The sequence below is a fragment of the Microtus ochrogaster genome, chromosome 4 (genome assembly GCF_000317375.1).
Source record: "Microtus ochrogaster isolate Prairie Vole_2 chromosome 4, MicOch1.0, whole genome shotgun sequence".
Taxonomy (NCBI): Eukaryota; Metazoa; Chordata; class Mammalia; order Rodentia; family Cricetidae; genus Microtus; species Microtus ochrogaster.
The window spans coordinates 14649254-14663749 of record NC_022011.1 but is presented as its reverse complement, the minus strand read 5'-3'; the positions used below and the strand labels follow the sequence as shown (position 1 = coordinate 14663749).

General features: G+C 52.9%; 1 protein-coding gene across 2 annotated transcripts in view; it reads left to right on the top strand.

Annotated features, from left to right (window-relative positions):
- The first annotated feature begins 899 nt into the window (after positions 1-899).
- Positions 900-14496, top strand: part of Cpne2 (copine 2) — a 38376-nt gene continuing 24779 nt past the window's right edge. For both annotated transcript variants that reach the window (XM_005345602.2, XM_005345601.2), the window contains exon 1: positions 900-1608. The gene's annotated coding sequence lies outside the window, so the exon portion shown is untranslated. The remainder of the gene's footprint in view (positions 1609-14496) is intronic.

Sequence of the window (14496 nt, the reverse complement as noted above, 5' to 3'; positions counted from 1 at the left end):
CCCTTGACACTCTGTCCTCCCCACCAGGGCTTAGTGACATCTCTCTCCCCTCCCCCACAGACACTCCAGTCACCTCAATCTTCTGGGCTTAAAAGAGTGCTGGTTATAAATGACATGGGTGAGTTGGATCTCTATGCTAATTGCCTTTAGCCCTGGACTTTTCCTCCCTCTCTCTCTCTCTCTCTCTCTCTCTCTCTCTCTCTCTCTCTCTCTCTCTCCTATCTGTCTACCTGGACCTGGCACTGCTCCCCAGAGACCAGCAACATGAGAAGACTATCCGCTCCCCACTCTCTACCCCAGTGTCTCAAGGGCAGTGAGATCAAGGAAGGCTTCCTGGAGGAAGTACAGCTGGAGTCAGCTTTAAGAGGTCCCGCAAGCTGTTTTGTCACAGAGCTGAGCAGAGGGCATCAAGGACTTTTGGTACAAGAAGATTAAGGAGAATCTGGAGAAAGGCAGGATGCTCCCAGGGACAGACAAGCAGAGAAAAAAGCTCTATGCCCTGGGGCTGCTTGGTGGGGGCCCCTCGAAGGCAGCAAAGTGACTCAGACATAGAGGGAGTTCATAGCTGCAGCGTGAGCCTCCACGTTAACCCTCATCTGTCTGGAACAGAAAACCTACAACCCAAGCACCAGGCTTTAACCCTTACTCGGGCAGTCCATGCACACCAGGACCAAGGGCTTTACCCATGCCTATGAGATCGCTGAACAGCCATGCCCCCACCTCCCCATGGAATCTGGTTAAAAGAGCTTTGGTCCTGATGTTCAGTGGTTAACGTGCTCGAAGGGTACAAAATACCAGGCTACCAGCTGCCCAGTGACAGAATAGTCCCTTAAGAACTGGTGTCTCTTCTGGGTCAAAAGCGAACTGAACAGAGGAGAGGCATCGGCTCCGCGGAACTGCTCTCCCGTTGAGCCCAATCCCCACTCCAAACGTCTTTATCTCGTCTTTGTCACGGGAATATGTGTCATCTTCCCAGTCTCTGGCAGCAAGAAAACGCTATTGAAAGAAAATAAATAATAAAATAAAAAAAGAAGAAAAAACACTGCGATTCTAGTGCCTCCCCAACAGCTTGGGGAAGCAAGCCCTGGGCGTCTCCCCGAGGGCTCTGCGCTACACCCCACACTCTTTGGGGTGAAAGCCGCGGGCTGTGACCCGGGGTCCAGGGAGCCCGGCGATCGCACCCCGGGTTCCCAAGTCTTCAGTCCAAGAGCAGCGCGCGGAGCTCCAAGGAACCTGACGCCTAGAGCGGCGGGCCCGGGGTTGGAAGCGAACCCGCGGCGTCGCACCGAGTTGGCAGCCTGCTGCATCCAGGTCCTCGCGGGCCACCAGCCGGGAGCGGGACAGGCTCCCGTGCAGCCGGGAGAGCCGCCCCTCCAGGAAGCGCCCGCCTCGCGCCCGCTTCCCGCCCACATCCTCCCTCGACAGGAGGGAGGAGCCCGCGTCGCAACCGCGGCCCGAGGAGAGCCGGCCCCAGCCCAGGCGAGCGCACGAGTGGGCACGGCCGCGCGGGCAGCGCCCTGAGCCTGTCCCGTGTCGCCGCCCGGCCGACAGCACAGCGCGCGAGGATGCCCCGGCGGCCCGGAGCACGCTGAGGCTGCGGGACACGCGGTGAGTGGGGCCCGTGGCGGGCGCGGCGAGGGTGGGCCGGGTACTGCGCGCGCCCAAGTTCGGCCTGGGGCTCCGAGGGGAGCGGGTTCTGCCGGAGGGACTCCGACGTCCGTGGTCGCCGCCCCCGGCAGCACGCTCGGGTGACTCAGCTACCACCCGACCACGCGGGGGCGCTCGTCTGCGGGGGGTCGGTGGCTGGGTGGCCTCAGGGACACTGGCTAGCTGTTTGGGGGAGCGGGGACACTGCCTTCCTCAGTTAGATGTCTAGAGAGCGTCCGGGGGATGGCGCCCCATTGCCACCAGCACAACCGCAGGAGGCAGGAGGCAAGCGGGCAGCGGGACTCTAAAAGGGGGCACCCCTTGACCCCACCCTGACCCCAACCCGGCCCTGCTCAGATGGGCCCTAGGGCCGACTGTTTAGGCTCCAGCCGGTGAGAAAAGATGGGGAATAGTGTTGGGCAGCTTTCCAGAAGTCGGAGTGTGTTTGCAAACTAGTTTTTGCGCAAAAGCTGTCTGGCACCTGTGTGTTTCAAGGGTTGGAGGAGGAAGTGAGAAGCCCTTCTTCCTTCCTTCCCATCCCTGCAGCGATGCTCCTGGGAAAAATAAAGGAAACTAATGTTCTTCTTTCCTTCTCCCCTTCCCTCCCGAATCCTCACCCTACCTTTGGTAGGCAAGCTAGTCTTTGGATAAGGGGCTACCTCAAAAGGGGGGCGGGAAGTGCCCAAGGTCACAAGTGCCATAGCAGTCCGGACTCGGTGGCCCTTCTAAGGGTCTGCCTTGCGCTCTGATTCTTCCTGCCCCATGCTATTCTGGGGAAGTGGCAAAGGTATAAAGGTCTGAGGATTAGCCCAGCTGCCCTTTGTTTTGTCTGACCGTAGATCTCCATCATGTCGGGGTGTGGAGCTGTCACCCAGAGGTGGGAAGGGGTGTTATTCTGCCCTTTGAGGCACCTACAGCTTCTGTGGTTGGTAGGTAGCGATGTTGCCAGGCAGGGTTCCAGCTGAGAAGCCCCCAGTCCAGGGCCAGGGTCCTGCCTTCCTGCCTGAGGAATGCTGGATCCCTCTGCCTTTTTCCAGGTTGCTGAGGCAATAGCGTAACTTTCAGAATACAGCTTCCTCGCCTTGGAGAACAAGACCTGGGAGGGGACGTGGTGTGGGCTCGGCAAAGCGGAAGGGCCTGGTCATCCTGCCATCTTGACAGGGCAGCTGGAGAGGGTAACCATCCAGACATATGCTGTCCAGGAGAGACATGTAAGGTCTCCAGTGCTTGAGGGTTGAGCCAGGGCCAGAGGTGCCTCCTGGCTCCTAGTCCTGTGTTCTCTGACCTCTGGTCACCTGGCGGCAACTCCCCTGGTGAGCTCAAGAACACCGCTCTCTAAATTGGAAGAGAGTCCTTCTCCCACAGGAAGAGATGCATTTTGATTGTCATTTCTGGTGGCCTATGAACAGCTCCCCTCGGGGAGCTGTGAAAGACCTGGCCTTGAACACCTTGTTGTGACCGGAAGTGGGATGGTGGCCTCAACTGTGCACCTCCAGTTCATCTCCAGGGCCACTTGGAAACTGACTAGGCACCAACACGAAGGAGTGAATTTGTTGCCACCTGGTAGGGGGCCCAGTGAGCTCTGTCTGGGGCTGTCCCAAGACGGTGATCCAGCCTGCCGGAGTGGGAGGGCTCATCAGATGCATTTCTGCATGGAAAAACCAGGACAAAGACTCTGGATGCTCGAGTGCTCCTGGCCTCTGGTGCTTCCTGCCTTCATGCCTTGACACACACACACCTTTAGGCCTGTGTGTTTTTCCATCTGTGAGAGGTGGTAATAGCAGCCCATTTGCAGAGCTGTAAAGGGCTAAGGCCAGGAAATGGCACAGGTGTTCTTACAAGTGGGGAACTCTTGCTGGGGGTCTCTGATTATATTTCAAGCCCTCCCCCAACAGGTCTACATGAAGAAGAGGGTCAAAGTGGAGCCTCAGTTTCTCTATCTGTATAATGGTGAGGTGTGCACCCTCTGTTCCCTATTCTTTCCAGATAAGTGTGCATTTCCTTAAAGAGAGTTGTGAGGATTGATTTAGATGACAGAGGTGCTGTGTGCCAGCACTGTGACTGGTGCGGGAGGCTCTTGGGAACTGCTGTCATCCCCATTGTTCTCAGGAATATTAGCACACTTGATTCACATAACTGCACTCAGGATCCCTTCTGGGATTTGGGGGGCCGCTTAACCACCTCTCTATGCAGAGATGAGTCCTGGAATCCAGACATTGGTCCTTCCAGGCTGTTCTGGGAGCAGAGGCCTGGGTAAGAAGGTTTCGCCCTTCCAACGTGTGAGGAACACTATTTGAGGTGGCCCATTCCATGTGGGTTCCCCGCTCCCACCTGGAACTGGCCTCACTGGGCTCTGAGGCCTGAACAGAAGACAGAAAGGCTCTCTCTGGTAATTGTACTCCTATCAAGAGAGAGAGCGAGCATCTTGGCCTGCTGAGAAGCTCCTAGCGATTCCTACCTTCTGCAGGAAGTATCTTACCCCTCCCCTTCCCGACAGGTTGGGGCCATAGAGGCAGGAGCAGAACATCTCTAGAAAACAGACATCCCCCATTTGCAGCCAGCACATGGCTTCAGAAAGGTCAGTGTGGGCTCTGTAGAAGCAGGAGGCTGGGTCACCCTGCCATCCAGACAAGGCAGCTGGAGACGGAGACTATCCAATCATGTTCCACCCATCGCCATCCAGGAGAGACAATTTAAGGTTCCCAGTGCTTGAAGACTGAACCAGGACTAGGGGTGCCTTCTGTGTCCCTTGCCCTCCTTTGCCTCCCGAATCCGACTTCTGTGGAGGTCAAGGAGACTCTGTTTGGTGTGTCATCTGCATCCACACTGTTGTCCCTTGGAATCTGAGAGGAAGAGACAGGAGGGAGAAGGCATGTATATCCCTGTCCCTTTACCTTACTTTGTTTTCCCCGGGGTGTTTGTCCTTTGTCTGTGCATCAGCTCCTTCCCTTCCCTTCCTCCAGTGAGCGCTGGGCAGGCTGCGCCTTCATACTCGAACAGTTTCTGCAACAGAGTCGGTGCCCAGGAAAATGCCCTGTGAGGAGTGGGAGTCTACCCTTCGTCCCAAATGAGGCCCTGAGTGTTTAGGTGACAACCTGGAAGGATTGCGAGCTTGCCGCTCTTGAGTCCCTGGAGGGACACGGGTTTCATGGTCCTGTATGCCAGGGATTTGGTGTGGAGGAGGGGATGTGGAAAGGTGTTTGTCAGAACAGGGCAGGGTTTCCTGGCACAGAAAGCTGGGAATTGTGGGTAACCACTGGTATTGCTTGCTGCCATTGCCTGCCCACTAGTGGACTGAGAAATGCTGGGAAGTGGCCCCCACTCCCCACTTACCCTAGACTGTTTCTTAATCTCTCTGGCCTCAGTTCATTCATAAGTTCACTTGCTCCCCACTTCCTTCCTATAATTGATTGGCTCATTGACCATTTGTTTGTATTGCTGAGCCTCAAGCATGCTCAGTCAACTGCCCTATTACTGAATTCTAGCCCCAGCCCCTGATCTCAATTTCTTTATCTAAGAAATGGGCAACCTAAGAGCAGACACACTCTCTCTCCTGCACACAGTTAGCTGTTCAGCTACTTAGCAGATGTGTCCCAGGCAGTTCCTCTGGGTCAGGGAGTACCCTATGTCAGTGGTGTAACTGTGGTCAAGGCAGGCTTTGCCCTTTGGGCTGGAGAACTTAGGAAGGACAGAGGGCATCTGTAGCCACACCCTCAAGACTCAAAGGAGACTTGGCTGTACCTCACTTCACAGAGAAACAGATACAGAGGGGAGATTCACACATAATTAGGCAGTGCCTAGTTGCCTATGACACACACACACACACACACCCGTGGGTGTGAGCACCATAGTGGGGTCCCAGAGGTCGAGCCCAATCTCGGAGTGAAGCTCTCCATTAGTTAAGGTTCTGCCTCTGGCCAGACTTACTCCTGAGATCCCCTAAGTGCCCAGGGCACACAGCAGCTTAGAGAACTCTGTGTCCATCCATCTCACAGCTTCCAGAGAGGCAGGAGAGAGGCATGGTACCCAAGCTGACTTTGTAGGTGATGTGCAGAGACCTAGAAGGGAGGTGTGGTAAGAGAAGGGCCTGACAGGAAAGGCTACAGCAGTTTGCTACCTAATGACCACTTGGCCAACCCCTGTAGTAACACCAGGAAAACCCTAGGTGGCTGAGCTGCACATGGAGCCTGCGGGTGGGCTGACGAGGGCCTCCCCAAGAGCTGGAGCTTAGGTGAGACTTAGCTAGCCTCCTTCCCAGGATGGCCTGGCCCGGTATAGGGCCCCAGGAGAGCATCAGAGCCAACCCCTGCCGCAGCCCTCGCCTGACTGTCTACATCTATATTTATCCCTATAATGGCCCGGTTGCCTGGCAGAGTGTGCTGTCTTTTAAGCACAGCACCCGGTGCCATAGCTAAAGTAGAAAGTGGTTTGTGTGCAGAGCTTCCCAACCCTGACGCCTTACCCAGAATGAGAGCCAGTCTACTCCTGGGGCTCCATGCCACTTGGCAGGAGCCACACTGCCACACTGTACAAGAAGGGTCCTTGAAAGTAGGACTCTTGGCTCTGAACCTCTCTGTCCCCAACAAGCAGGGATGTGGTGGTGGTGGAACTGAGGTCGGGGTTCTTATATGGCTGGAAGGTGAGAGATGCTCTTAGCCCCAAGTGTCAAAGGACTTACTACTCTAAAATCCCAGAGTTCAGCTAGGTGTGGTGACACACACCTTTGAGTTCAACTCTCAAGAGACAGAGGCAGGGTGGATCTCTGGAGTTCCAGGCCAGCATGGTCTCCATACATCCAGTTAGACCAGCCAGAGTTGCATAGTGAGACACTGTCTCAAAAGACCAAAAGTGGGGCTAGAGAGATGGCTCAGCAGCTAAGAGCACCTGTTGCTCTTGCAGAAGACTTGGGTTCAGTTCCCAGCAGCTGAGAGCCATCCTTAATTGTAGTTCTACAGGATCTGATACATTTATTTGACCCCTGTGGATACCACATACACACACACACACACACACACACACACACACACACACATTGTGCACATATATACATGCAGGCAAAACATCCATATACATAAATAAATAAGAAAACAAAATTCCAGGCCCAAGAACTTTGTGAATCTGTGATCTTGGGCTTCTGTAAGTCCTTTTTTTCTCTCCCAATCATGTTCTTTAATTTGTTCAGCTCCCATTCTATACATGTCAGTGTTAGGAACAGCAGAGATGAAAACAAGGCTGCATGTGGTGGCATATACCTGTATTCCCATCTCTCAAGAGACTGGAATAAACGGATTGCCAAAAGTTTACAGCCAGCCTTGTCTACACAGCAAGACCCACTGCAAAACTCCAAAACAGAGAAGAAAATGGTATCATTGGCTCCTCAAGCCAGTGGTTTCAATTTGGTGATATTGGACTGGTTCTCCTTAGTGACCAGGAGAGCAGCGAGGCCGTGAGAAGGGGTGTGTGGGTTACCGTGTCACCTCCCCTACCCCACCCCTGCTTAAACATTGTAGTGTACGTTCCTAGTCATCCCGGTTTATACAGCAAGGCTCTGTCTCAAAACCAAGAGGGCTGAGTGTGTGGCGTGGTGTCAGTGCACATGGGCCCTCAGTTTAGCCCCCAGCAACTCAGACGAGAAGGAGAATCACCCCCAACATAGGATACCATGACAAAGCTGTGTGTCTGGGATAACAGCAGCTGGGTCCAGAAATGGGAGCAGCTGCTGTGGGCATCCTCATGTGTGTCTTTTGGTGAACGCTCATGTCGGAAGTTAGCTTGCAGGCCGTGGCAAATATTTCTCTTGAATGGTTTGCATCAAACACCACTGCCTCTTGCCAAGCTGCGATGTGTCAGCTTTCTACAAGTTTGACCATCCTAAGGATTGTGACGGGCCTAAGGATTGTGTGCACAGTGATGTCGCTTTTGGCTTTACTGAGCTGAATGTAAAAAATAAAAGGAGTCAAGTGGAGAAGGAGAAAGTGCATTCCAGGCAGCTGGAATGCAGGTGCAATATTAGAGCTACACAAGACAGTGTCCTTGGAGCGTACGTGGTGAAGAGCACAGAATAGCCCTGGGGACGAGGGAGAGGACCACAGGAGCCCTACCCCGGGGACTAGGTGTTGTCCTGAGAGGGGAAGGGAGCCTCTGAGAGACTTTTATCATTGTGATTCAGAGCTCTCAGTGTGTCCTGGCATTTCTGTGAGTTAGAAAGCAGATGCAGGGGTCTGGGGAGATGGCTCAGCCAGCATAGTGCTTACATGGCAAGCACCAGGACCGGAGTTCAGTTCCTAGAAACCATGTAACAGTAACACCAGCTGGGAAGCCAGATGGGTGAATCCATCCCTGGAGCTCAAGGACAGCCAGCCTAGTCTTACTTGGGACGTTCCAGGCCAATAAGAAACCCTGATGAGCCCAGTGGCGGTGGTGCATGCCTTTAATCCCAGCACTTAGGAGGCAGAATATCAGAGAGTTTGAGGCCAACCTGGGCTACATAGTGAGTTGCAGGATAGCCAGAGCTGTTACACAGAAAACCCCTCTCTTTAAAAACAAACAAAACAGAAACCTAAGGAATGACATCTGAGGTTGCCTTCTCACCTCCGTATACATGCATGCACATGCACACACACACGCACATGCACATGAGAGAAGGGACAGATACAAAAGCAGACCACATGGCTTGTTCAGGGTCCTGTCAGTCTGGAAGGAGGAGCCTTTCTGAGACCCAGAGAGTGGTATAAAGAGCGTGTATCAGCCTGGGAGCCAGAAAGCAAGAACCTCGGCTGACAGTGTGTGTGGTCACATGGTCACAAGCCTTGAGCAGGGGTGTCTGAAAGGTAAAGTTCACAGTGCCCTCAAAGTGGGATTGGGCCTGGCTGGGACTGTCCTTTATTCCATGTTTATCTCTGTTGGGGTGGTCATGCCCACCTTCCCCTTCCCTTCCAGCTGTCAGGTGACCTGGAGCTCCCACGTGTGAGAAGTCAGAGCCCCAAACTGGTAGCCCATCTCCTGCCCCTCAGAGCTCAAAGTTGCTTGGATGGCTTACTGTCACTGTGAACTTGGCTGGGCTGTGGGGACCAGTTGTTTGGCCAAATACCAGTCTAGGTGTTTCTGTGAAGGTATGTTTAAGATGTGATTAACATTTAAATCAGGCTTGGGGCAAAGCCGATTATCCTCATGCATGGGCTCCATCCAGTTGATAGACAGCCTCAGCCAGAGACTGAACTTCCTACAAGATGTGTTCTTAGACCTCAAGACCACAACATAGAAAGACCCTTCTTGTTTCCAGCCCATGCTGCCCTCCAAACTTCAAGTTTACCCTTCTCATTTTCCTATGAGCAGATTCTTTAAAAAACAAAACACTCCTTAAAGATTTATTTTTATTTTATGTGCACCGTTTTGCCTGCATGTATGTCTGTGTGAGTCTGTCAGAAGCTCTGGAACTGGAGTTACAGACAGGTATGAGCTGCAGTGTGGGTGCTGGGAACTGAACCTGGGTCTACCTAAAAGAACAACCATGCTCTTAGCCGCTGAGCCATCTCTCCAGCACCCAGTCCTCTGCAACAGATTCCTTAAAACCAGCCACTAGCATCTCAGTTTCTTTGTAAAGTTCTGATGATGTCTTTGCTCTTTGTGTTCCTGGACTTTGTCATCTGGTCAGTGGGGTGACAATGCCCTTCAAGACCCATCCCAAACCTCCTGAGAGCCTTGAGGACGTAGCAGCCGTCAGGGACAGTGGGTAATTGTTGACTGACGGGTTAGTTGAGGGTTCTAGTTAGCAGAGAATTACTATCTAACCAGGCATGGTAGGGCTTATATGGAAACCAAGTGTCATGTCCGCTTAACTAGGCTACAAGCAGACCAAACTAGAGCCATTCCCAAGGTGTGGTATCAGCCTCAGGTGTCTGCCTCCTTACTCCCCTCATGGTTGCAGGTGGGCAGCTTCAAGCTTCCTCTGGGGAGCGTGTTAGAAACCGCACCTGCCTGCCAAACCCATGGTTTGTGTGTACTTGGCCTCCTCCACCTTGCCTGCAGGGCTTGTTCATACACGGGTTGTTGGGTGCCTCCCTAGGGCTTCTGATGGAGCAGGTCTGGGTGGGGCTAGATGGTAAATTTCTGGTACTTTCTGGGAACCATGCATGGAGTAGGAAAGCCCTAAGCTTAAAGCTGCACTCCTTCGAAGATGGTGCCCATTCAGATCCTGTGACTTCTGGGACATTTGGGATCTCAAGACCAGAGTTAACTGGAAATCTCTAGGACTGTCCCCACGTCCCAGTCCTGTTATCTACTTCTTGGCCCCCACCCTCCACCCTTGGCCTAACTGTCATGGTGTGCTGTGCCCAAAGCAGAAAAAGATAATAGGGGACTATGTGTCTCAGCAAGTTTTAGTCCCTTGCCCTCTTTGTTTGGTCACACGTTCCCCTGTTTTTCAGTCTGCTGTCTCCACCCCAGGGATTAAGAACCACTGGTAATAGCAAGTTTGCTTTATCTTAATCCTCACAATGACCCGGGAACATACTTTATTGCCTTCTTTTTACAGAGGGCAAACTGAGAGAAGAGAGAGAGAAGTTAAGTAATATGCCTGAGGTCTCACAGAAGAAAAATGGCAGAGGCAGTGGACACTACATCCTGAGTCTGTGCATTTAACCGCCACTGATACTGGCCAGAGGGCCAAGCGTCTATGCGACTGTCACTAGCAAGACTTAGTAATGCTTTGCTCCTTATAGTTTGCATTGAAAACAGAATTTTTTTTATTTTCCAAATATCAGTTTGGACACACCATTGTATGGAGGTCAGAGGACACCCTCAGGTGATGATCCTCCCTTCTGCCTTGCGGGAGGCAAGGCCTTTCTGTTGTCTGCCACTGAATACACCTGGCTTAGCTGGCCTGTGAGCTGCTGGAAATGCTCCAGGTCACCATCTCACCACGGAAACCCTGGGCTTACAGTCACCGCTGCCACCCTTGACTTCACGTGGGCTCTGGCGATTCAAACTCAGGCCTCATGCTTGTGGAGTGAGCCCTTAACCCACTGAACCATTTCCCCAGCCTCGGGCATGCTGTTTTGACAGTACCTAATCTTTATAGTAGGAGTCCTTATTGGTAGTCCCACAGGCCTCCTGTCCCTAGAGTGGCCACAACTGAGAATCTTGGGGCCAAGCTGCTGGGCCACTTTAGATCTGCCTTTGCCCACTTTCCACTCTGTGTCTGGGTCCTCAGAGCCTCCTGCAACCCATCATCTCCTGGGCCTGTTTCACTTGGTATCTCCTCTTACGACCACCTCAAAGTTGGGGTTCTGCCATCTGGCTCAGCTCCAGGGTCCCCTCAACTTCATCAGGCTCCTACACCCAGAGTCCGTAGGCCTTGGCTTCATCTAGCCCTTGCTCCTTCTTGGGCCTCAGCTTCCTCCCTGTTATGCAGGACCCTTGCTTCTCTTTCTAATCTTTCAGAGGGTTATGAGAAGTGGCTTTCACTCTTTAGCGATGCAAACGAGCAACCTGCAGCTGGGTCCCTGGCTCCTCATGCATTTAATGCATTTGCTGGGTATTCACAATCTGCAGCTCTGCATTCATGCTGGAGCGGGAGTCAGTGTAGGCCCCCCTCCTTGAGAACTATCATTACGGAAGGATTGTGGCAGAGTATGTGAAACGGTTGTAGTGATCCGAAGGAAACGGAGTGGAGTAGACACAGATCACGCTGGCTCTGAGAATGTTGACAACTGGGACCCTTCACGAGCCAAGACGCCGTTCCGGGAAACGGGACAGCAAGTGCCAAAGGGCCCAGTGCAGGCGAAAGGTGGGCAGGTTTGAAGTCAGAGGGGGAAGCCTGGGAAGCTTGGCAGAGAACCGGGGAGGATGGTGTGAAGAGGCTCAACTTAGCCTGGCTCCCTCAGCCTGGGGTGGTGAGGGAGTTGTGTGATTTGGAAGGGGAAGACATTAACAGATTCTGTGGTAGTGTTTGACTTCCACGACTAAAGAGTCCATCTGGCAGGGTAGGGGAGAGCTGCATGGGCTAGGCATTGCTAAGTAGGAGACTTTGCAGCTTGCCTGGCCATGGCAGGGAAAGTGGGGCTGATGCTGGCCGCAGGTGGGACAAGGCTGCCCCATGGGACGTGGGAGAGGGGGGCAGGGGGTCGCCAGCCATGAATTAAGAGAGTTCTTGTCAAAGCCATAATACTGTAAGTGTGTAGCTTAGTTTTAATGTCTTCAAAGTCCATCCTTCTATCAAGAGCAAGATGCCTGGTCCTGTGGCAATGGCCGCGATTCTGTATCATTCTTTCTGTTTAAATAGGGTCACGCTGTATAGCCCAGGCTGAACTTGAACTCGTAATCCTCTTGCTTCTACTCCTGAGTGCTGTGCCACCACTACCTGCTCTTCAGCCTTGTTCCTGCAGCCCTAGGCTCCAAGGAATGTTTGTTGAAGGAATGTGTGACCAGCGACAGGTCATTTCCGAGTCATTTCAGTTTGCCTCAGTTAGCTCATCCGTAAACGGGACTACTGGTGTTGCATCCCTGACTCCAAGCTCTTTGCCAGGGGCCTGTGCCCACCTGTGCCAGGTGTCAGGCTCAACCTTGGAACAGGTTCTCACTGCCCGCACCCCCTCTTCCAGCCCCAAACCCCAAATTACCTGCAGATGGTGCTGTCCTGGAGCTTTTCCATCTTGCCCAATGCACTCACAGACCCAACCCCCCCCTTAATGACACCTTGCTGCCTTCTGCTGAGGGAGGGGAGGGGGCTGGCCCAACCAGGCTGTGGTTTCTTTTTCCATTGCGTCAGGCCTCAGGGTCCAGATCCCTGCCCCGCTGTGGCACTGGCACCAACGGCTACTCTGATCCCCTGCCTGTCCCAACCTCAGACACCATGTGCTCCCCGTTTCGGGGATCCAGGAGCTTCCTGCCAGAGGGTGAGTTGGAGATGGGAGCCCTGCCCCTGGTTGGGGAGGAGTCCACTTCCCCGCCCACCATTCATAGAGCTCTGTTTTTCTTCAGCGGGAGCTGGAGCTGACCCAGGTGGAGTTGTAGTGGGCTTCCCTGGACCAAGCCCTCCTGGCTATGCCCTCAGTTAGATATGGGATGTTAGTGCTGTAACAAAGGCAAGATTGTGGGTACGTGGCCAGGTCGGTGACTATCATGAGGGTGTGTCCTCAGAGTGGTCATGTGAGCATACAAATACCTTGGTATTTGTCCGTTTGAGCGTGTGCGTGCGTGCGTGTGTATGTGTGTGTTGCATACATGTGAGCTCGTATATGCTGCACCAGAAAGTGTGCCTGACCCATTCTAGGTAGGAACAGAACTCTGGGCTGTAGGGGTCCATGCCTAGGATAATAAAATTCATTACAGAGGAGCCAATGTTGCAAGTAGGAGGTGGATGAAGCCCACGTGTCAGTGATGGGGGTGGGTAGGGTGATGCCGGAGGAGCTGAAGACCTAGGTTCTGTGTCCTTGATAAAATGGGGAGTGGGGCACAGTCTTGCTATTCCTTCTACTTGGGAGACTGAGGCAGGGAATGGCAAGTCCAAGGTCTGCGTAACTTAGACCACTGTCTCAATATGTATTTATTTGTTTGTTTTGTTTGTTGGTCGGGGTTTTTTTTTGTTTTTTTTTTTTTTTGACAAGGTTTCTCTGTGTAGCCCTGGCTGTCTTGGCACTCGCTTTTGGCACTCGGTCTCTGACCAGAGTGACCTCAAACTCAGAGGTCTGTCTGCCTTTGCTTCCTGAGTCTGTCTCAAAATTATAAAAAATGTTAAAAGAAAAAGGTGGGCAAAGACTAGGGATATAGTTCAGTAAAGCACTTAGCTTGCATATATGGAACCCCAGTTTCAAACTCCTATCACTACAACATGTGTATACATACATACATACATACATACATAAAACAAGCTTGTCCCTGGCTTGCCTGTTCTTGGTCCCAGACTCCCTGGTCTCATGGGTTCCCAGACTGTTCCCACTTTGCCCTACTCTTCCCCTCTGAGAAGGCCCAGCACTGTCTTGGGCATAGGGAGATGGTCTCAACAAACAGCCTCCGCTGCTTCCTAGATGGTGGCCCTGGTGGTGCCTGATCGGCTTCCACTTCCTGTTCTTCCATTTCCTGTCTGTAAAGTAGGGTGATGATCCTGCCTGTGCCCACCCCAGGCAGAGCAGGGGCCATGTGGACACCCTTGATGCCCACTAACCTGCTAAGGCTGTGCTCTCCATCCCCAGCCGCTGGCTTGCACCACAAGCGTGGCTCCTCAGCCATTTCTGCAGAAACTGATTTTTCCTGACAAGAATAAATCCTGCCAGCAAATTGCAGAGCTGTCCTGCTGCTTCGAGAAGTGCGACTGTAATGAGGGTCTAGGGACAGCTGTAGGAGGGGGTGCTGAGGACTGGCTCCTTCACTCTCCACATCCCCTCCCTGCCAGGAGGTCCTGTGTGCAGTGTCCCTAAGGAAGTTGGTATTGGGGAGGGGCTGTGGGACAGCAGCTGCTGCTCCTTAACAAGACAGTCAGCTGTCTCAGACAAAGTGAGCGTTTGAGAAGACCAGAGGACAAATACTTCAGTAGCCATAACTCCAGCATGCAGCAAACAGAAACAAGGAATATAAATTCAAGAACAGCCTGGGCTACATAGTGAGATCCTACCTCAGAAGGAGAGGTGGGGCTGATGGTGCAGTGGGTGAAGTGACCACTGAGCATAACGACCTTCGTTAGTTCAGTCCTGGGCTTCTCCTCCCCTGGGAGGAGGGGACTGGTTTACAAGTTGTTCTCTGACCCCCATGTACCTAAGGATGCACACCCACCCTTACCCCGCACAATAAACAGACGAATAGATACAAATTTTTTTTTTTTTTTTTTTTTTTTGGTTTTTCGAGACAGGGTTT